The 22,076-nt window shown below is 46.7% G+C and overlaps 1 long non-coding RNA gene across 3 annotated transcripts; it reads right to left on the bottom strand.

The window, feature by feature from the left end:
- Window positions 1-242: 242 nt before the first annotated feature.
- On the bottom strand, window positions 243-22,062 carry LOC132219568 (uncharacterized). Of its 3 annotated transcripts, XR_009449519.1 has the most exons (4): window positions 21,877-22,062; window positions 6,857-8,609; window positions 5,621-5,767; window positions 243-1,946 (listed from the first exon to the last, which is right to left on the bottom strand). It is a non-coding gene; the product is annotated as an uncharacterized LOC132219568 (long non-coding RNA). The 3 variants fall into 3 exon arrangements; XR_009449518.1 differs by having other exon boundaries at window positions 5,621-8,609; XR_009449520.1 differs by having other exon boundaries at window positions 243-1,007; window positions 5,621-8,609.
- Between the last annotated feature and the right edge of the window lie 14 nt (window positions 22,063-22,076).

The following is a 22,076-nucleotide window of genomic DNA, read 5'->3' as shown; positions in this document are numbered from 1 at the left end:
GTTGCTGCCAAACAGTGTTACAGAATAAAGTGAGGTGGTTAGGCATGATCTCCCCCATGAGTGTGCAGAGGGAGCGTCACATGGCCCACGAGAGAGGAAGGGTGAGTGAGAGACCACAAATCCGAAGGTGACTGTTTAGGGCAGGTGTCCCTGCTGCTAAACAAATCTCCATTAGAAATGAGAGGTGACCCTCTGGACTGGGCATCCCCAATCCAGAATGACCCAAAGCCAAACGGCTGGCCCAGCGCTAGGACTTTTGAGATGAGAGACTTTCGAGAAGTCAGTGAGAGAGAGTGAGCAGAAGACCTGAGACGAGGGGAATTGTGGAAGGTCACTCACCTAGAGGAGATTGGCCGGTGTGGGATGGAGGCTCAGCAATGGAGAAGGAGAGATTCCCAGTCCGCGTCCTCCTCAGCTGGCTGGGGAAGACCCCGTAAGGGAGGGAGGCCTGGTCGAGGCTGGCAATCGAGTCACACCAGAAGGATTTGGAGGTAAGCCCAGGACGAGCTGCCGCTGCCTACTGCTCCTCCATAGGCTCCTCCATTGGCTCCTCTACCCCAGTTTGGGAGGGCCCACAGGGAGAGAGGCTGAATCGAGACCAGCAATCGAGTTCCCTGAGTAGGATTCAGAGATAAGCCCAGGACGAGCTGCTGCTGCCTACTGCTCTCTGAGTAGCAAACTCGGGGTGACTGAAGCCAGGACGATGGCTCCCCATCCCCATGGAACCCTCCGGGGATTTGGCACCAAATGTTAAGTCGCTGAAGGAGGAATGCACAAGGCCAGAGTGGTGAGGGATTACAGATTTATTCGATCATCCACACACCAGGTGGCTGAGCCTGGATGGCTCCAGCACCCAGTGAGGGCAGTCAGCGGCTTCTAAAGGACTTTTGGCGGGCTTTTTCCTGGGTGGGAACTTCTTTCTGCAGACCCGGAGGAGAGAGAATGGAATGTGGTCACTGCAAGTAAAATGTGGTCTTCAGCAAAAGGAATGTCCATAGTGAAATGACCTGAAAAGCCAGTTCCCAGGGGAAGGGTATCAACTCAATTGCTCCATCAAACCTAACATTGTGCAACACAGCTGGTCAGATGCAGAATTGGGGCCAAGTAGCTGGATCCTGTGCTCTTCATCACTTTGCTGGTGAGTTTCAGATTTTAAGTCTAAGCCTCTATAAGAACTGCCTTTTACTGTGACCCAGATTAAGACGTATGTTCTATAACACAACCCAGCACCATATATATCATTGAAACCACTAATATTTCCTATTGTATTTTATAGTTTGAAACTGCTGGTCACTCCCCACCAAACTGACGTCAGGGTCCACTGAGATTTGTGAGCAGAAGTTTGAAGAACAGGCCCACGTTTCCTCCTGCAGCCAGGGGGATTTTGTGAGGATAAAATAGGGTGCTGGGTGCCAAACGCTGAGCAGAGTGCCTGGCGCACACTGTGCTCCCTACAGAGTGGGGATTATTGTTGACCTTGTAAACAGGCTGTAGTTATGGGAGGCAGGGACACGGAGGGGGAAACCCGAACTGGGCCAGAGTTGAATTCTTGCCAGTTAGCAGTGAGACTGGGAATTCCCCAGTATTTTTAACTTGTATTATCATGGAAATCACTTCAGGAAGAGAGCTGGCTGCCACTCCATCTGTTTCCCCTTCTACACTGGAAGGGGTAGTTTACAGGCTGCTAGCCTCTCGGCTGAGACCCTAGGGAAGCAGTTTATTGATCTCTGTTTACGTCTAACACTGGACACTATCCCTATTCAAGTTTGGTCTTCATAGAGGAGTCCAGCTGGGAGACGCACTTATTTCCTATTGATGCTTTGTAAATTACTGCTAGTTCAGTGACTTCAGACAACACACCTTTATTATCTTGCAAATGTGCCAGAGACCAATTCCAGCATGACAGCAGGGCACATCTGGGAATGGTTAAAGGCATTTCCCCAAACCTGAATAGGATACATTAAATTGATTTCTTGGCTGCCAGACAGCTAAAGGGCATCTTAATCTACATGTTATTGCCTCCTACTGGCCAAACACCTGAACAGGCGTAGGCTAATTCCCCCATTCTGACAATGCTTGTGTGTACCCTTTGAAGTGTATATCTCTGCCTCGCCTCAGGACAAGTTGTGTTAATAAAAAGCTTGGGGTCCTGGGGACGGGGAGCACCTAAGACCTTAGACTTAAGACCTTAGAACAGCGGTTCTCAACCTTCCTAATGCCGTGACCTTTTAATACAGTTCCTCATGTTGTAGTGACCCCCAATTTCATTGTTATACATTGAACATAATGAAAGCATAGTGATTAATCACAAAAACAATATGTAATTATATATGTGTTTTTTGATGGTCTTAGGCGACCCCTGTGCAAGGGTCGTTCGACCTCCAAATGGGTTGCGACCCACAGGTTGAGAACCGCTACCTTAGAACTTAGCTTCTTTAGCTAAGCTCCTCTGACCCCCAATGCCTTTCAAAATTATATTTCGTCTCCGGATTCTTTATTAGTCTCTGGATTCCTATTTAACATCTACGCACAGCTTTTTCCAGATTCCTGAACCCTTCTTGATGCTGGGACAAGAACCCCGGCACAAATGCACTGTCTTCTAGAGGTCAGAAGTCTGAACTGGGTCTCACTGGGTAAAAGCAAGGTGCTGGCAGGACTGCATTCCTTTCTGGAGGCTTGAGGAGGATCCATTTCCTCCCCTTTTCCAGCTTCTGTCTCCAAGCCCCTCCCTCCTCCTCCCAAGCCTTGCAGCAGCTGGTTGAAGCCTTCTCACACCAATCGCTCTGATTGGGACACTGACTCCGTCACCTGGCCTGACTGCCTCTTCCATCTGCTAAGGACCCTGTCAGGACCTGGGGTCCACCTGCATAACCCAGATAGTCTGTTTTCAGATCCTGGATTTAATCACGCCTGCAAAGTCCCATTTTCCCTGTAAGGTCACACTCAGAGGTGCCAGGGATTAGAACTCGGACCTTTGGAGGGGAAAGGGGCAGCTGTTCTGCCTAGGCCAGAAGACAAGCCACACAACAGTGCCCAGAGCATAAGGACAGCACCTAACGTCACCCAGCACTTGCTGCGTGCGCACTGTGCCGAGTGTTCTGCTTACGTGGACTGTTTCTTGCTGGGAAGCCGAGGCTCTGGAAGACAATGCCGACTGCCCAAGGTCACACCCACAGTTAGCACCAGGGCTGCCTGTCCTCAAGGTCATGCCCTCAAGCACAAATGTGTGAATTCAGTGGTTGCAGCTTCTCCCCATCACAGACTCACTTTACTCTCTTCCCCAGGAACCTTAATTTGAAAGATTTTGTATGTGAATTTTTCTCATTAATGAAAGCAAATTTCTAGTAATGTCTGAGAACTTTGAGCTAACCTCTTTGTCTCTTTTGAGGTTTATATAGCTTTAGCCACAATGATGCAACTTAATATTTTATTTAATGTATTTTGGCATCATTTTGGAAAAATGAAAACAGGAGCTCACATAACCCTGTTCACAGATGCCTAGGAATCCAGAGCAGAAGGGAATCAATGAGCGAGGCAGTCAGGAGAAATGGGTCTGACTCAGTCTCAAAGAAACAGAGATTTGGGACAGACCAAAGAATGAAGAACATGAATGACACGTAGGGATTGGGACCAGGTTCACGACACAGGCACCTGCTAGGGAGAACAGGAAACAGCGACTTTGTACAGATACCTGCACCGAGGCCTGGAAACACAGCCCCACAGGTTAAATCGCTCAGTCAGGAAGGGTGCTGCTCGGCTTGGGGAGGCGCATCAGCTAGAACACGGACGGGAGGCGTGGGAAAGGAGCCTGTACCTCACCTCTGGGAGGGAAACCTGCCTGGAGACTAACTCACTATATCCCCTTTCAATTTTTCTAAATTTTATACAATGCACATGTATGAGAGAATGTAAGACATAGATACATGCATGTAATGTATGATATATAAATTATGTGTAACATATAGATACAGCCATGTAATGTATGCATGTAATATATATATGCCTGTGATATATAGATATATGCATGTAATATATAGATACACATGTAATGTGTTATCCATACAAGTAAAATACAGATATATAACATATTAAATATCTACAATATATAGGTGTGTGTAAAATATAGATACATATATGTACTGTATCATGCATGCATGCACATATAACACATGTATGTATATACCTGTTATATATTATATGCAACATATAGATGCATGTCTGTAATGTGTTTTATGTGCCTGTAATATATAGATACATGCATGTAGCATAGATACATACACATAATATATTATGTAATGCATAGATACATTTACATAATATGGTTACTCTTCACGCATTTTGCCAATGTTCATGTGTAAGATCACATGCTACATTGTGTGAATGAAAGTGTTATAGCCAATTACCTGGTCTGCCTGCCTTACTTATGTCAGTCAGTACAGAAATATTCCTTGCACTTCTCATAGAAGAGTAATTTTAGAAACTATCCAAGGATGGAACCATTGCTAAGCCTCTAAAACCTGTTCTCTCCTCTTGGAACACCCGGGAGGCAGGAAATATGTTGCCTCTTGCTGCATGTGTCGCACAGCGTTCACCCTCCAATGACTGGAAACCAGGTTAAAGAAAACCTTAGGGTAGAGCCATGATTCAGAATTGAAATTAGTTCATGTGTCACATTGATGGGGCACTTCCAGGCGTGTCATCTCATTTGTTCCCACTGTAACCCCCAGGAACGAGGAAAGCGGATAGGTGCCGTGGGCCCTGAAGTGGAGACTGCAACCCAGCACGACCCTGCTGACATGTTTATCTGAGTGACTGAGGCCAAGCACTGCGGAGACTCCCAGAGCCTGTGCCCAGCTACCCACCAGTTACAGAGAAGATATTGCAAACGCATAGTATGGCGCCTACTCTTGAAACATTCACCCCTGGGGGTAGCCACCAGCGGTCCTGAAAGACACCTTCTGGTGCTGGAACTCTGTCGCCCTCTGTAAAATGTGCCCGAAGTCTCTGCGAGCAGCTTGGCCCCAGCTGTCACCCCAACAGCGGTCCTCCACCTTCATATCACCTCTCCCCATGTTTCCTAGGCATTTCCACTCCACAGAACAACTGTGAGTCCATTCTGCAGTCCCTGCCTCTCTAATCACCTCCCCTCTTCAGCATGAACGTCACGGAATCTCCTCCGTGTTTCAATACTGGTGTCCTACACATACATACAAGCTTCTTAATGACCACGTGGTTTACGCACCACTCGAGTGCATCACCTTATCACAAAGCAAATATGAAGGAAGCTCCGTGGCTGTCCTGTTAGATGCCTGGGACCCATTTTCACTGTAACTCTGGGAGACCGCACCATGGATTCATGGACAAGGCCTCTGGTTTCCTCCCAGGCCTAGCACCTCTCCCTGGAGCACTTGCAGCTAGTACTTTGCTTTTAGGCTCAGCTTCCCCACTGTTAAAACAAGAGTTTTTGTGGAGAAAAAGCCTTTACCACCACCCGCCATTCCAAATATTTCATCCTAGGAGGACAGTCCTTTCATTGGAATAACGCAGCCAGCCCTCACTGCACACCAGTCTCCCTCCGCACCTGCCTGCACCCCACCCTAGGGGAAAAGAAGCGTCTTACCTGACTTGTGAGCTTGGGGACCTAGTGGCTGACCCCTTTCTCTTTTCTTTCTCTTTGGATTCTTCCTGCCTCCGAGAGAATGTGTGCTGCTCCTCCACGTAGCACCCTGATGGGCAGCCTCCTCGGGGCAGGCTGGGTCTCTTCTGCCTGTTAGGTAGGTCAGGATTAGGAAACCCACTTGCCAATAGCTCTAAGTCACAATCTTCACATTTCAGGAGGAAGTTGACATTGTGGTCTCCATCTCCACTGCTCTTTTGCTCACTTCTCAGTTGGTTCTGAATTTTGGATAAAGAATATTACTTTTTAGCCCTATCATATCTCAACAGGGATAACAGTTATACCACAAGGTTGTCTTAATAATATTATATTTGGAAGAATATAAAACATTTGTATCTATAAGGAGTTAGTATTTCAATTTCATAGCCAGTTTTTAAGGATTTAGTCATTCAATCAGGTGACAGTTTTGACTAATTCTACTAAGAGGGATAAACTTAAGGTAATACCAAATTATGCTTGAAATAAAACATCTTCCATCCAACGTTGTCAGTTGTACATGGTTTATTTTTAAATATTTAATACAATTTTAATTTTGTAAGTAGGTGACAGAAAATATTACTGCACTGGATACAGTCTAGAGTTTAGAAAATTATTGGAATATTGGCTGCAAAGAATTTTTTAAAATCTGGTACTTTTTCATAACTTTACCTCTGTGAACTATAACACCTTTTAAACATGAACTTGTGTAGACCGCCTGGGAAGGCACATAGGCATTTCTTTAATTATTGTCAGCTGAATCCAGTGGCGTTGGCAGAGCCACATCCTGGAAACAGGCCTTGACAGAGGCAGGAGTGTTGTCAGCCTGACCTTCAGCCCAGGTGCCAGGTGGTGGGTTTCATTACCTAAATCCAGCCAAGCACCAGGAATGAATAGGACTCGGGCCACCCAAGAATGCACATGATCTCCTCTGTCTTGACCTTTAGTAAAACCTCCTGGTTTTTGCTGCATAAAGTAAACTTGCTATATTGGCTCTGGGTCCCTGTCTCTCCATCAGAGGACAGTGGCCCCACCCAGTCCCAGCTTTCCCTACTGTATTTGTGTCTGTCTCTTTCATTTTCTCAATCCCCTGTCGCCCCTACTCAGGAACCGGACCGCTCTCTAGCCGTGCTGGATGCGGAAAAGAGAGAAATATTTATAAACTTGTAACTTTGAAAAAACTAAAACTTGAAATGAACACACCTAATAATTCTGCATGCTTTTAACCTAAGAACGGCAGTCTTCAGCTGGCCACACAGCATCCTCCCATGGCCTCCAGTGAAAATGGGTGCACTGTCATCAAGCTCACTCATTGCCCTGGGCACTGGTAAAACAGAGATGGCCCTTGTATTCATGGAGATGGCATTAGAAAGTAAAGTATGGCCACATAGTTTTGATTTGCAAATCACTTTTCAATATTTCGTAAGCCAGCGTTGATAATTCTCACTAAACTAAAATTGGCAAGGCCCCAAATACTTTGAGAAAGGAAATTAATATTGTGTATAGCCTTATACACAGTCCTGTTTAATTCTCATAATAGCTTTAAGAAAGATACTTTTTCACTATTTAATAGATGAAGGAAGTGAGTAAGGCTTGTCAAAATTACATAATACCAACGAAGTCAGGCACTGCGGTTACTGAAAGAGGAGACTTCTAACTCATGTGATCTGATTCCAAAGCCCCATAGTTTTATGCTGGAATGGTTCAGTTCATATCAATATATATCCCAAGTCAAAATTGTTATGAGAAAGACTTTTAAAGAATAAAAATGATGTACATAACAACTTTAGTAAACTAGTAAAGTATTACTAGAGACACATCAATACTTTGATTGCTAGACTGAACTCCTTTAAACATATCCTTGCTCACATGTACAACAACTTTCCATATCACAGTGTTGACCTGTAACATAATTCACACGCCATCTCTCCTAAGTCTCACTGCCTGAGTGCAGTTGAACAGATTCAAGATGCAGCAATGGAATTTCCTTGGTTCAGATCCTGGCTCTGCCACAGAATAGCTGTGGGACCTTACACAAGTAATTAACATCGCTGTGCCTGTTTCTGCATCTGCACACGATGAGTAGCATCTAGTGCAGTGATGGCGAACCTTTTGAGCTCGGCGTGTCAGCATTTTGAAAAACCCTAACTTAACTCTGGTGCCGTGTCACATATAGAAACTTTTTGATATTTGCAACCATAGTAAAACAAAGACATATTTTTTATATTTATTTTATATATTTAAATGCCATTTAACAAAGAAAAATCAACCAAAAAAATGAGTTCGCATGTCACCTCTGACACGCGTGTCATAGGTTCACCGTCACTGATCTAGTGCCTAGTATTTTGGTATTAAATGACCGAGATGCAGATATGAGGGCTCTTGGCTGGGCAATAACTGCTCCATGAGCTTGTCAGTGTCCTCTAACCAAAGACCACCAGGGGCACATCTGCCGCTCTAGAAAGCTGCTTCCCTGTCTCACTGCGAGAAAGGTACACCCTGGGGGAGCATGGGGTATCTCAGTAAGAGGCTATTGGGAAGAACTTACTACAGGATAGGGCCTGTCTTAGGTCATTTGGGAGCGTTCAAGGAAATTGGGGATCTTCCCTGCACTGGATGCTGTCTGGAAGGAGAAATTCTCTGATTTGGGTATCTTAATTCTTATCTGGGCTATGAGAGGAGTGGAATCAAGCTAACGCTGCAGTTGGTAAAGAAGCAGTAGGTTCTCACTGTTAGCCAGGCAAGGGTGATGTGTGCTCATTTGGGGTTTTGGACTATTTCTTATTTATCTTTTCAGATACGATCATGAAGTGGCCTTATTTTATCTTGCTCCACTGCCATCACAAAGCAGTCTTGTCTGAGGCTGGTGTTCTCTGACCACGTTTATATTCAACAGGACTTCACAGATTCGCAGTGATAGGCATGTTCCCAGCTGAGAGAGGCTGTGTTCTTCCTTCTTAGTAAAGTAGATAAGAATTGTTATTATTTACTTATGAACACCTTTTACAGTCATTGTATATCTTGAGCCACTCAGAACAATCCCAGGAGGTAAGCAGGGCCTCACTCATAAGTCACTGCCAGTGTGACAGTGATCCCTGGAGTTGTTCAACAAGGCTGCGGCGGCAGGGCAGACATTGCCATTTCACTTCCTGAGGGTTCCTGGTTTCCCAACAAACCTTCAAGTGCGCTCTGGCCCCTGTTCAGCTGCTGACGTGGGAGCCCTGGTTCAGTCATAGTTTCCACACCATTTGACCTCATGACCTGGACAGCCTGGGCAGCGCTGCCTCTTCCACGGCTTTGTCTGTGTTTGCCCAAAACAGGACACTACAGAGAGTGCTGAACTTACAACCTCTTTCACACAGTCACTTCAAAGCAAAAAAAAGTATGTGTGTTTTGGTTTAAAAAGTTAATATACCTTAGTATATTTTGCTCAAAATATTCTGCTAAATTCAGGGGCTGAAAGTTAAATGCAGATGAGCGACTAGTAGCATAGCTTTCCACACTCTTGAAAACCTGCCAAATAAAATGTCAAAGGAAAGTGGAATTTCCCATGAAATACCTAATAATAATAAATTTTTGCCCAGCACCATCTTTTTGTAGCTGGGAAATTCCCTCTGGCTAGTAAACTTCTCTCCTGAGGCATTATATAAAGTGAAACTGAAAGCGGAATACCCCACTGATAATTGCAAGCAGTTCCCAGAAAGAATATGGGCTTTGATTCAAACATATTGGTTCAGGAACCCAGTCTCTGTAATTCACTAACTGTGACTGGGCAATTTACTCCACCTCTCTCATTACATTACCATGCATGCTTCTCTCCTCTAGCATCTGAGCGCCCTGCACTCCCCTGCCAGAGCACATGCGTCTGTAATTGCATTTCAGGTCTCTCTCCCTTGAACACTAACAGCATGGACCATGTGCAATTTGTTAGGCTTGTATTTCTAGCACCTAGAGTTATGGCACATAAAACATTTGTTCTTTATTTGTTGCCTTAGGGGAGGTGGACTGGAGATCTGGAGAATCTGGACTGCTTTCTTTTCATTTTATATGTTTTTATAATTCTTGAATGTTCTACCATGCCAATTTAGTACATGTGCTTCTTTTAAATTAAAAATCATATTTATACAAAAGGAAGAAAATGTTTCTTATGCATAAATAAGCTAATAAATAAGCTAATAATAGGCTCCTGATCTATCCAGCTTCCTTTTTTTTTTTTAAGCATGGGATCAAAATAGTTGATTTTAAGGCAAATTGTTTTCTCCATCTTCTTCTACATAATAAACCATATGTATAATTTGAGGACTAAAATGTAACTTCATTTGAATGTAATTTTTCTTTTCTTATGAAAAAAGGATAGTCAGCCAGGTGTATCTTAGATTCAGAACATCCCAGTGTGAGGTTAGGTGGAGGAAGGCAGCAAATGGGGAAGATTCCTTGGGCCTTTTGTTTCTCGCTCTAGTCAGCTCATCAGAGCTTTGAAAATAAACTACCCTTTATCTTCTTCTCTGTGTACCTACTTCCTGGAACAGGAGGACTGTGGGTTGCGGCATGATGTAACTAACCCTGAGTCCCTTGGCCTAATGCCATCAAATACCACCAATGCAGATCATGCAGAAGTGAAAAGATCTGAGTCAGAATTTATGTACCAATTGAATGTTTTCTACCAGTTTATGCTCTATATTTCCCATTTTAAAGGCTTATCAATATGATCGGTTTTAATCCTATCTAATAAAAGAGAAACATGGTAATTAGCCATACCTCTGCTACCCTTCCCATTGGCTAATCAGGGCGATATGCAAATTAACTGCCAGCCAAGATGGCGGCCGGCAGCCAGGCAGCTTGAAGTGAACATGAGGCTTGCTTGCTTCAGTGATGGAGGACTCCAACGTTCCCCGCCTGCAGCTGCCGGCCTCTGAGCTTGCAGTTTGAAACATTGTTACAAATATAGAAGCTAAACAAAACCCCAGAAACCTGCTTTCAGCCAGCCGGGATCTCAGAGCTGGAGTTGAAACAGTGTTTCGATTATAGAACCCAAACAAACCAGATACCTGCTTTCAGCAGCTGAGGCCTAAGAGCTGGATTCAAGCCTCAGAGCTAAAGCTGGCCCAGAATAAAAAAGAAAAAAAGGAGCAGTTGGGAGCTTCAGTCACCAGCCAGCTGAAAACAGCCCTCAGCCCCTTACCCAAACTGGCCAGGCACCCCAGTGGGGACCCCCACCCTGATCCAGGACACCCTTCAGGGCAAACCAGCCAGCCCCCACCCGTGTACCAGGCCTCTATGCTATATAGTAAAAGGGTAATATGCCTCCCAGCACCGGGATCAGAATAGCCGTGAGGCCTCCCGGCACCGGGATCAGCGTGACAGGGGGCAGCGCCCAAACCCCCTGATCGCCCTGTGGCTCTGTGTGTGACAGGGGGCGGGGCCACAACCTCCCTATCCGCCCTGCTCTGTTCGTGACAGGGGAAGGCGCCCCAACCCCCTGATCAGCCCTACTCTGTGCCTGATACGGGGGAGCTCCCCAACCCCCTGATCGCCCTGCGGCTCTGTGTGTGACAGGGTGAGGTGCCCCAACCCCCCTCCCCCACGGGCCCTGCTCTGTGTGTGATGGGGTAGAGCTATAACCTTCCCAACGGCCCTGCCCTGAGTGTGACAGTGGCGGCGCCCCAACCCCCTGATCGGCCCTGCTCTGTGGGTGATAGAGGGCGGTGCCCCAACCACCCCCCACGGGCCCTGCTCTGTGTGTGACAGGGTAGAGCCATAACCTCCCCATCGGCCCTGCCCTGAGTGTCACAGAGTGCGGCGCCCCAACCCCCTGATCCGCCCTGCTCTGTGTGTGACAGGGGGTGGTGCCCCAACTCCCCTATCAGCCCTACTTGTGAGTGACAGGGGGGAGCTCCCCAACCCCCTGATGGGCCCTGCTCTGTGTGTGACAGGGGGGAGCTCCCCAACCCCCTGATCGACCCTGCTCTGTGCATGACAGGGTACGGAGCCCCAACCTCCCTGATTGGCCCTGCTCTGTGCATGACGGGGTAGCGCTGCAACCTCCCCATCGATCCTGCCTTGAGTGTGACAGGGGACGATGCCCCAACCCCCCAATCGGCCCTACCCTGAGCGTGACTGAGGGTGGCATTGCAACCTCCCAATCTGCCCTGCTCTGAGCATAACAGGGGGCAGCGCCCCAACTCCCCAATCGGCCCTGCTCTGAGCCCGACCAGTGGCTGCACCTAGGGATTGGGCCTGCCCTCTGCCACCCGGGAGCAGGCCTAAGCCAGCAGGTCGTTATCTCCCGAGGGGTCCCAGACTGTGAGAGGGCACAGGCCAGGCTGAGGGACACCCCCACCCCCCACCCCAGTGCACAAAATTTTGTGCACCGGGCCTCTAGTGGGAAAATAAAATGAGAATTTGACTAGGCTACAATCTAACAGGTGAAGGGAAAATTTCCTGAGATTTTATAATCTAAGTGAAAAATAATTTCTAGATTCTAATTCACCTGGTTAATTAATGAAGAGAAGTCTCTAGTTCTGAACTTATTCTGGTCTACATTTTTGTTGAGTTGAAAACACAGAAGGGAAAGCAAGCAACATCTACTGAGGGTATGCCATCTACTAAACACCACACATACATTACCTTATTTCATAGTTACAAAAGTTAGTTAGAGCAATACTTTCACAGAAGGAGAAAATAAGGCTCAAACATGTGAAGCAGCTGCCCAAGATACACAGTTCATAATTCAGAAAGCAGAGAATTAAAGTCAGGTCTATGTTCTTCCAAACATCGTACTTCCTGGAAAAGACAGCCAATATAGCAAAATGCAGACTTAAGAGATTCATGAAAGACTAGAAGAATGAAGCTACATAGAAATGAAAAAAGTTGACATGATTAAGTTCAAAATTGAACTAGGTCTACAGGTGAGATATTACTACACACTTACTAGATAGCTAAATAGTAGCAATACTAAATGCTGATAGGATGCAGAGAGATAGAGCCTCTCAGATATTGCTGGCTTTAATGTAAAATAACACAGTCACTCTGGAAAATGGTATGGCAGTCTCTTCAAAACACTAAACATGCCCTTACTATTCAAGCCAGCAATTACACTCCTGGGCATCTGTCTTATAAATGAAAATGTATGTCTGCATGAAAACCTGCACACAATTGTTCTAACAGCTTTATTAGTAACTAGAGGCCCAGTGCACAAAATTCGTGCATGGGGGGGGGTGGCGGGGAGAGTCCCTCAGCCTGGCCTGCACCCTCTCCAGTCCAGGACCCCTCGGGGATGTCCGACTGCTGGTTTAGGCCCGATCCCTGCAGGATGGGGCCTAAGCCAGCAGTCAGATATCCCTCTCACAATCCGGGACCACTGGCTCCTAACCACTCACCTGCCTGCCAGCCTGATCCCCCTAACTGCTCTCCCCTGCCGGCCTGATCACCCCTAACCACCTCTGCCTCAGCCCTACCACCATGACTTTGTCTGGAACAGTGGTTCTCAACCTTCTGGCCCTTTAAATACAGTTTCTCATGTTGTGACCCAACCATAAAATTATTTTCGTTGCTACTTCATAACTGTAATGTTGCTATTGTTATGAATCGTAATATAAATATCTGATATGCAGGATGGTCTTAGGTGACCCCTGTGAAAAGGCCTTCGACCGCCAAAGGGGTCTCGAACCACAGGTTGAGAACCGCTTGTCTGGAAGGACGTACAGAGGATGCCCAGTCTAATTAGCATATTACCCTTGTATTAGTATAGACAGCTAAAACCTGCAAACAACTAAAATGTCCTTCAATAGGTGAATGGTTAAATAACCTTGGTGTGCCCTACCCTGAAATACTATGCTGCAATAATAAAAAAAGAATCAATTACTGATACAAGATACAACTTTGGTGCGCCACAAGGACATTATGCTGAGTGAACACAGCCAACCTCCAAAAATCACATACTTTCACTAACATAACATTCTTGAAATGATAAAATTATAGAGATGGAAAACAAATCAGGGGTCAGGGATGGGGGTGGGGGTTATGACTGTTAAGGGTTGGGATAAGGGAGATATCTGTGGTGAGAGACTAGTTCTGTAGCTTGACTGAGGTTCAAGAATCTATGATCATGACAAAATGAATGGTGCAATGTACATGCATTGGATGAATGCAAAATTGCTGATTTTGATATTAGCTTTTCAAATTCCTGTTTTATCTATTATTTCCAAATGAACAAAAAAATTATACCTTAGGTGTTTTAAAAAATGTACCTTGATGAGAACCAAGATGGCGGCATAGGTTAACGCCGGAGTTTGCTGCTTTGAACAACTACTTCAAAAGTGAAACCAAAAAACGGAAGGGACATCACCCAGAACCACAGGAACGCTGGCTGAGTGGAAGTCCTACAACTAGGAGGAAAGAGAAACGCACACGGACACTCAGAGGAGGCGCAGTGCTGAAGTCAAATTCTGAGGTGCGGAGTGCGCGGAGCCGGCTGGCGGCGGAGGGTGCGGTTGTTGTTTTCAATCGGGAGGGAGTCACAGACTCTGAGCTCCAGATCTGGGCGAGTCTGTAGGGACCCAGACTCAAACAGGAGAAGCGGGACTGTCTGGCTTCGGTCAGAGCGAGTGCAGCTTTCTCTCCGAGCTTTGCAGCGGGTGCTGGGACTCAGAGAGGCAGAGCCCCTGGGGACAGGACTGAGAGCCGCCATAACTGCTCTCTCCGGCCCACCCTGTTGATCCTGTGCGACCCGCCCCATCCAAGCCCTGCACACAGGCATTTGCCGGATAGCCTCAGGCAAAGGCTAGATTAACACCTCCCTAGAGGACAGAAATTCTCTCACTGCTGACACAGCTGATTCTCATAGCCACTTGGCCTGGAGGTCAAACCCTCCCTGGAATTAGCTACAACAATCAAGATTTATCTATAAGACTGCGAACAAAGACCACTAGGGGGTGCACCAAGGAAGCATAACAAAATGCGGAGACAAAGAAACAGGACAAAATTGTCAATGGAAGATATAGAGTTCAGAACCACACTTTTAAGGTCTCTCAAGAACTGTTTAGAAGCTGCCGATAAACTTAATGAGATCTACACGAAAACTAATAAGACCCTCGATCTTATATTGGGGAACCAACTAGAAATTAAGCATACACGGACTGAAATAACGAATATTATACAGACGCCCGACAGCAGACCAGAGGAGCGCAAGAATCAAGTCAATGATTTGAAATGCGAGGAAGCAAAAAACATCCAACCGGAAAAGCAAAATGAAAAAAGAATCCAAAAATGCGAGGATAATGTAAGGAGCCTCCGGGACAGCTTCAAGCGTACCAACATCAGAATTAGAGGGGTGCCAGAAGATGAGAGAGAGCAAGATATTGAAAACCTATTTGAAGAAATAATGACAGAAAACTTCCCCCACCTGGTGAAAGAAATAGACTTACAGGTCCAAGAAGCGCGGAGAACCTCAAACAAAAGGAATTTAAAGAGGACCACACCAAGACACATCATAATTAAAATGCCAAGAGCAAAAGATAAAGAGAGAATCTTAAAAACAGCAAGAGAAAGAAACTCAGTTACCTACAAGGGAATACCCATACGACTGTCAGCTGATTTCTCAACAGAAACTTTGCAGGCCAGAAGGGAATGGCAAGAAATATTCAAAGTGATGAATACCAAGAACCTACAACCAAGATTACTTTATCCAGCAAAGCTATCATTCAGAATTGAAGGTCAGATAAAGAGCTTCACAGATAAGGAAAAGCTAAAGGAGTTCATCACCACCAAACCAGGATTATATGAAATGCTGAAAGGTATCCTTTAAGAAGAGGAAGAGGAAGAAAAAGGTAAAGATACACATTATGAACAACAAATATGCATCTATCAACAAGTGAATCTAAGAATCAAGTGAATAAATAATCTGATGAACAGAATGAACTGTTGATTATAATAGAATCAGGGACATAGAAAGGGAATGGACTGACTATTCTTGGGGGGGAAAGGGATGTGGGAGATGTGGGAAGAGACTGGACAAAAATTGTGCACCTATGGATGAGGACAGTGGGTGGGGAGTGAGGGCGGAGGGTGGGGCGGGAACTGGGAGGAGGGGAGTTATGGGTGGAAAAAAAAAGAGGAACAAATGTAATAATCTGAACAATAAAGATTTAATTAAAAAAAATGTACCTTGGGTGTTTTAGTTTCCTGGGCCTGCCATAAAAAAGAGCCACAAGCTTGGTAGCTCAAACCACAGATCTGTATTATCTCCCACTTTAGGAGGCTCCAAGTTCAAAATCAAGATGTTAAAAGTGTTGGTTCTTTCAGAGAGTGGTGAGAAAGAACCTGTTCCATTCCTCTCCCCAAGTTCCTGGTAGCCTTACATATTTCTTGGCTTGTAGATGGCTTTCTCCCTGTGTCTTCACAGTATCTTCCCTTTATCCACATGTGTATCTTGTCCCCTTCTTAAAAGGAAACCAGGCATTTGAATTGGGCCCATCCTAATGACCTCATCTTAACTTAATCAGTAGCAAAGACCCTGTTTCCAAATCCAGTCCCTTTCACATATACTGAGGGTTAGGGACTTCCGCTTGGGAGCACACAATTCAACCCATAATACTCAGACTAAAAAAGTCAACTGCACAAGTACAGGAGAGAAAACCTCATTTAAAGGCAGTTTATAGCCCTAACTGGTTTGGCTCAGTAGATAGAGCGTTGGCCCTCGGATGAAGGGCCCCCGAGTTCGATCCCAGTCAAGGGCATGTACCTTGGTTGCAGGCACATCCCCAGTAGGGGGTGTGCAGGAGGCAGCTGACAGATGTTTCTCTCTCATCGATGTTTCTAACTCTCTATCCCTCTCCCTTCCTCTCTGTAAAAAATCAATAAAATATATATTTTTTAGAAATAAAGGCAGCTTATATTTTTTTAAAAAAAGGAAAAAGAAAGGAAATAGTTAACGAACAAAAATATCTAGTTTTAGTTGACCACAGGCTCAACCTAAATTAATAGTTTAACAAGACTGCTTTAAAAAAATGAATACTGTCTTCTAGAGCACTAATAGATTCAGATCAGAGGCAGGCACAGTCACTCTTCCTCCCACCTATCCAATCTCACATGAAATTTTCTAATCTGTTTGGATGTAGGGGAATACTGAGAAAGTAAAAGTGGATTTACAGGAGGACTGTGGAGTCTGAAGACCAAATGGAAGTAACTGAAGATACTGAAGACTAAAAATGACAATCTGTCTTCAGAGTACTCATCTTTCAAATCCCTGATACCACCTTAAAGTGGTATCTCCTTTTGTTTGTTGAAAGAACAACAAAGCTTAAATTGTCGATAGATTTAGACTTATTCAATGTAACACAAGCAGGTAATATTAAAGATAAAAGGACTTCCTAAAACTTAGAGAAATTCAAAATAGAAATCTCTAACCAATGAAAATGCCCAGCTCAAGCCCTAGCCGGGTTGGCTCAGTAGATAGAGCATCGGACTTCGAACTGAAAGGTCCCAGGTTTAATTCCAGTCAAGGGCACATGCCCGGGTTGTGGGCTCGACCCCCAGTAGCAGACTTGCAGGAGGCAGCCAATCCATGATTCTCTCTCATCATAGATGTTTCTCTCTCCCTCCCTCTTCCTTCCTCTCTGAAATCAACAAAAATTAAAAGGAAGGAAGGAAGGAAGGAAGGAAGGAAGGAAGGAAGGAAGGAAGGAAGGAAGGAAGGAAGGAAGGAAGGAAGGAAGAGGGCAAATGCCCAGCTCAAAATGCAGTGAATCCCCTATTGCCAGGACGTGCTCAGTGAGGTGCGTCCCTGACCGCCCCTTTGTCAGGTGTTCTAGCACTAGGTGGGAGAGTGCTTAGTGTCTCCACCTTTTGTTTTCCTTTTCAGTACTTTTCACAGAAAGATGTTAGTTTAACCTCCTTGGGAATTTTTTTTAATCCTCACCCGAGGATATGCTTACTGATTTTAGAGAGAGGGACAAGGGGTTGGGGGAGGAGGAGGGGGAGGGGGAGGGGGAGAGAGAGAAACATCTATGTGAGAAAGAACATCAATTGGTTGCCTTCTGTACAGGCCCCAAATGGTGATCAAGCCCAAAAGCTAGGTATGTGTCCTGACCAGGGATTGAACTCGAACCTTCTGTTACACGGGACAATGTTCCAACCAACTGAGCCACAAGGGCCAGGGCTTGGGAATTTTTAAAAAATAATTTCACTGTTTTCTAAATACTAAAGGATAAAGATGCAATTTTAGATTGAAATATATTTGAGCCCTGGCCAGTGTTTGTAAGTGGTTAGAGCATGGGCCCTGCCCACCAAAGGGTTGAGGGTTCCATTCCTGGTCAAAGGCACATACCTGTGTTGAGGGTTTAATCCCCAATCCTGGTTGGGGGCACGTGTGGGAGGTAACTAATTTATGTGGAGGCAACCAATCGATGAGTCTTTCTCACATCAATAGTTTCTGCTGTTTCTCTCTCTCTTTCTTCTTCTCTCCCCCACTCCCTCCCTTCCACTCTCTCTAAAATTCAATGGAAAAAATAGCCTCTTGTGAGGATTAACAAAAAAAAAAGAAAGAAAGAAAGAAAGAAAGAAAGAAAGAAAGAAAGAAAGAAAGAAAAGAAAAAAATGTTTGAGAGTGTTCTGTATCTTGATTTTAATATTATCTTTACTGGTAATTCAATTGTGAGAAATACTTTTCCAACTGACATCTGAAGAATTTGTTTAGTTTAATTATCAGAAAAAGCATCACATTATCAATTTTTAAATGGCATCATGTTTAATCTCAGGTCTGAACATAATTAGAATGGTTAAGTGAGAAACATTATTGTGCTCATTAACTGTAAAAATGTATACTTCTCTGGCTCTTCATAACAATAGACTCCATGTCATCAAATATATCAAATTATTTTTTAGGTTGTTTTTTGGGGAAAAGATAACAAATGTGCCCCGAATGTTAGTTTTCCCATGCAGAACATTCATTATTATGTAATTACTAGAGGCCCAGTGCACAAATTTGTGCGCCAGTGGGGTCCCTAGGCCTGGCCTGTGTTATCCGGCCAAAACCAGCTCTCCAACATCACCCAAGGGATCCAGATTGCGAGAGGGCGCAGGCCAGGCCGAGGGGCCCCACCGGTGCATGATCAGGACTGGGGAGGGACACGGGAAGTTGGACAGCCAGGGAGGGACCATGGGAGGACCCCAGGGTGTGTCCGGCCTGTCTCACTCAGTCCTGATCAGCCAGACCCCAGCAGCAAGCTAACCTACCAGTTGGAGCGTCTGCCCCCTGGTGGTCAGTGCATGTCATAGCAAGCAGTTGAGCGGCCTTAGCATATCGTTAGCATATTACGCTTTGATTGGTTGAATGGACAACCGGATGACTGGAGACTTAGCATATTAGGCTTTTATTATATAGGATAGAGGCTTCACCAGTGTTTGTTTTTAAAACTTACTAGATGTTTTTGAACTAAAATTATAAAAATTAGAATATGAGATGTTTTAAATTCTTGGACTTTTTAGGTGGTTTCGTTTTCAACTTTTCGGTCTTGTTTCTAAATTGAAGAGATAAGAGATTTCAAGCTACTATTTCCTGAAATAGCACATGGAAAAACAAATCAATGATTTTATAGGATTTTCAACAGGTGGATTCATGTTATCCTAATTTGTATAATTATTTTCATTATTTTTTCTCAGTCAATTGATGTTGTTCAGTATTCTTTAAGCTTTTTATCTTCAGCCAATTGATTATGGGAATTAAACTATGTAATTAATAATGTATATTTTTAAAACTGTATAATGGTGAAAACCATCATGAAAGGTAAAGGTTTGAGGTTACGGTAGATAAACTGAAGGTAGTTCTTCCATCCTGGGGTTCCCCCACCCACATTGCACTAGTCCTTTGTCTTTCTCTTTGTTGACTTTCTCCCATGTTTGTCGGAGCACATCCTCTATTAGTTTTTGTGGTTGTTTTAAGGTGGATGGATGGAAAGTCCTTGCTTCCCGTATGTGTGTTTTCATTCTGCCCTTGTACTTGATGGGCAGTTTGACGGACTACAGAATCGAAGTTGAAGTTACTGCCCTTTGGGACTTGGAGACATTTCACTCACAGCTGCGCTTTCTTTCGCATAAGAGATCGGGGATCTGGCCACTCCAGTCTGTCTGAAACTCTCGGAGTCCTCCTGATCCTGGTCCTGAGCTGCCTAATGCAGGCTTTGGCTGCTGGGGTCTTTCCGCATTAAGGGTTCGGGAATCTGGAGAAGAGCTGCGTATAAATTAATGAAGAGACTAGAGAAGAAATATGAATTTGGGAGGCATGGGGGAGCCAGGGGAGGCTCCACTCTCTAGTGGAGTGGGCTCCCACGGCTTGTTATTCACACATTTAGCCTCAGCAAAGCAGATATACATATCAAAGGTGAGGTGGTAAATAAAGGGCCAGCAGGTGGGGGAACTGCCTGGCTGCTCCAGCAGCAGGTGGTGACTGACGTGCAGAGCCCCGTGCAGAGCCCGGTCTGGGTCTCGGTCTCGGCTGGAGTCCTTCTGCCTGCGGAACCAGCTCCAGCTCTGCCCTCAGTGTGCAGACCCAGTGCTCCTGGCCCCGCTAAGCGGTTCCACTATTTCTGGGTCATTTCTTTCCCCGGGTTTTCTGCTCTTCTTTTCTGATAGTCTTCGTTACCTGAATGAGTGAATGAGTGAGTGCTGTGAGGAGAGGATATGAGTGCTGAGTGACTGACTGCGGGGAGGCAGGGAATGAATAAGGGAATGAATGAGTGAATGAGTGAATGAGTGAATGAATGAGTGTGAATGAGTGAATGAGTGAGTGAATGAGTGAATGAATGAGTGAGTGAGTGAGTGCACAAGTGAGGGGGTAGGGAATGAGTGAATGAGTGAGTGAGTGAGTGAGTGAGTGAGTGAATGAGTGAGTGAATGAGTGAGTGAATGAATGAGTGAGTGAATGAATGGATGAGTGAATGAATGGATGAGTGAGTGAATGGATGAATGAATAAGTGAGTGAATGAGTGAAAGAGCGAATGAGTGAGCGAATGAGTGAGTGAATGAGTGAGTGAGTGAGTGAGTGCACAAGTGAGGGGGTAGGGAATGAGTGAATGTGTGACTGACTGAGGGAAGAGTGCATGAGAGAAGGAATGAAATGAGTGAACAAGTGAACAAATGAGTGAGGAAAGGCGTGACGAAAGGGGCGAGTGAAGGAGGGAGGGAGGGAGGGAAGGAGGGAGGGAGGGAGGGAGTGAGGGAAGGAGGGAAGGAGGGAAGGAGGGATGGAGGGAGGGAGGGAGGGAGGGAGGGAAGGAGGGAAGGAGGGAGGGAGGGAGGGAAGGAGGGAGGGAGGGAGGGAGGGAAGGAAGGAGGGAAGGAGGGAGGGAAGGAGGGAGGGAGGGAGGGAGGGACGGAGGGAGGGAGGGAGGGAGGGAGGGAAGGAGGGAAGGAGGGAGGGAAGGAGGGAGGGAAGGAGGGAGGGAGGGAGGGAGGGAGGGACGGAGGGAGGGAGGGAAGGAGGGAAGGAGGGAGGGAAGGAGGGAAGGAGGGAGGGAGGGAGGGAGGGAGGGACGGAGGGAGGGAGGGAGGGAGTGAGGGAAGGAGGGAAGGAGGGAAGGAGGGATGGAGGGAGGGAGGGAGGGAGGGAGGGAAGGAGGGAAGGAGGGAGGGAGGGAGGGAAGGAGGGAGGGAGGGAGGGAGGGAGGGAAGGAGGGAAGGAGGGAGGGAGGGAGGGAAGGAGGGAAGGAGGGAAGGAGGGATGGAGGGAGGGAGGGAGGGAGGGAGGGAAGGAGGGAAGGAGGGAGGGAGGGAGGGAAGGAGGGAGGGAGGGAGGGAGGGAGGGAAGGAGGGAAGGAGGGAGGGAGGGAGGGAAGGAGGGAAGGAGGGAGGGAGGGAGGGAAGGAGGGAGGGAGGGAGGGAGGGACGGAGGGAGGGAGGGAGGGAGGGAGGGAAGGAGGGAAGGAGGGAGGGAAGGAGGGAGGGAGGGAGGGAAGGAGGGAGTGATGGAGCAGCGCAGCCGGCTGACTGCGCACCCGCCAGGCACGCCGGGATGGACACGGGCGCCCCTGGAACTAGGGCTGGAGGCCGCGCTGCCCGCATCTCCGTCCCGCGAGCGCGGGGCCGCCGGGCTGCGCCCCGTAGCGCGTCGTCGCTGAGGCGGGCGGCCCGGGCGACAGGGCCGCAGGCCACGGGCTCAGGAGCGCGTGAGGCGCCGCCGTCCTCTCCCCGCCCCCGCCCCCACCGCAGACCCGCAGACCCGGCCATACCTGGGCTCGCGCTCCCGCAGGGGCGAGGCCGGGTCAGTGCAGGGGACGAGTGGCGCCCGGCTCCCGCACGGCCAGCAGCGTCGCCCGCCAGCCAGCGGGTGAGAAGCCCGAGGGGCGCGGAGAAAAGGCGCGGGGAGCAGCCAGGCGCGTGGGGGCGGAGCCGGCGGCGGGTGGGCGGGGCTGAGGAGGAGCCCGCGGAG

Source organism: Myotis daubentonii, chromosome 17 (genome assembly GCF_963259705.1).
Source record: "Myotis daubentonii chromosome 17, mMyoDau2.1, whole genome shotgun sequence".
NCBI classification, from domain to species: domain Eukaryota; kingdom Metazoa; phylum Chordata; class Mammalia; order Chiroptera; family Vespertilionidae; genus Myotis; species Myotis daubentonii.
The sequence above is the reverse complement of the archived record's forward strand: the minus strand, read 5'-3'. Positions and strand labels throughout refer to the sequence as shown.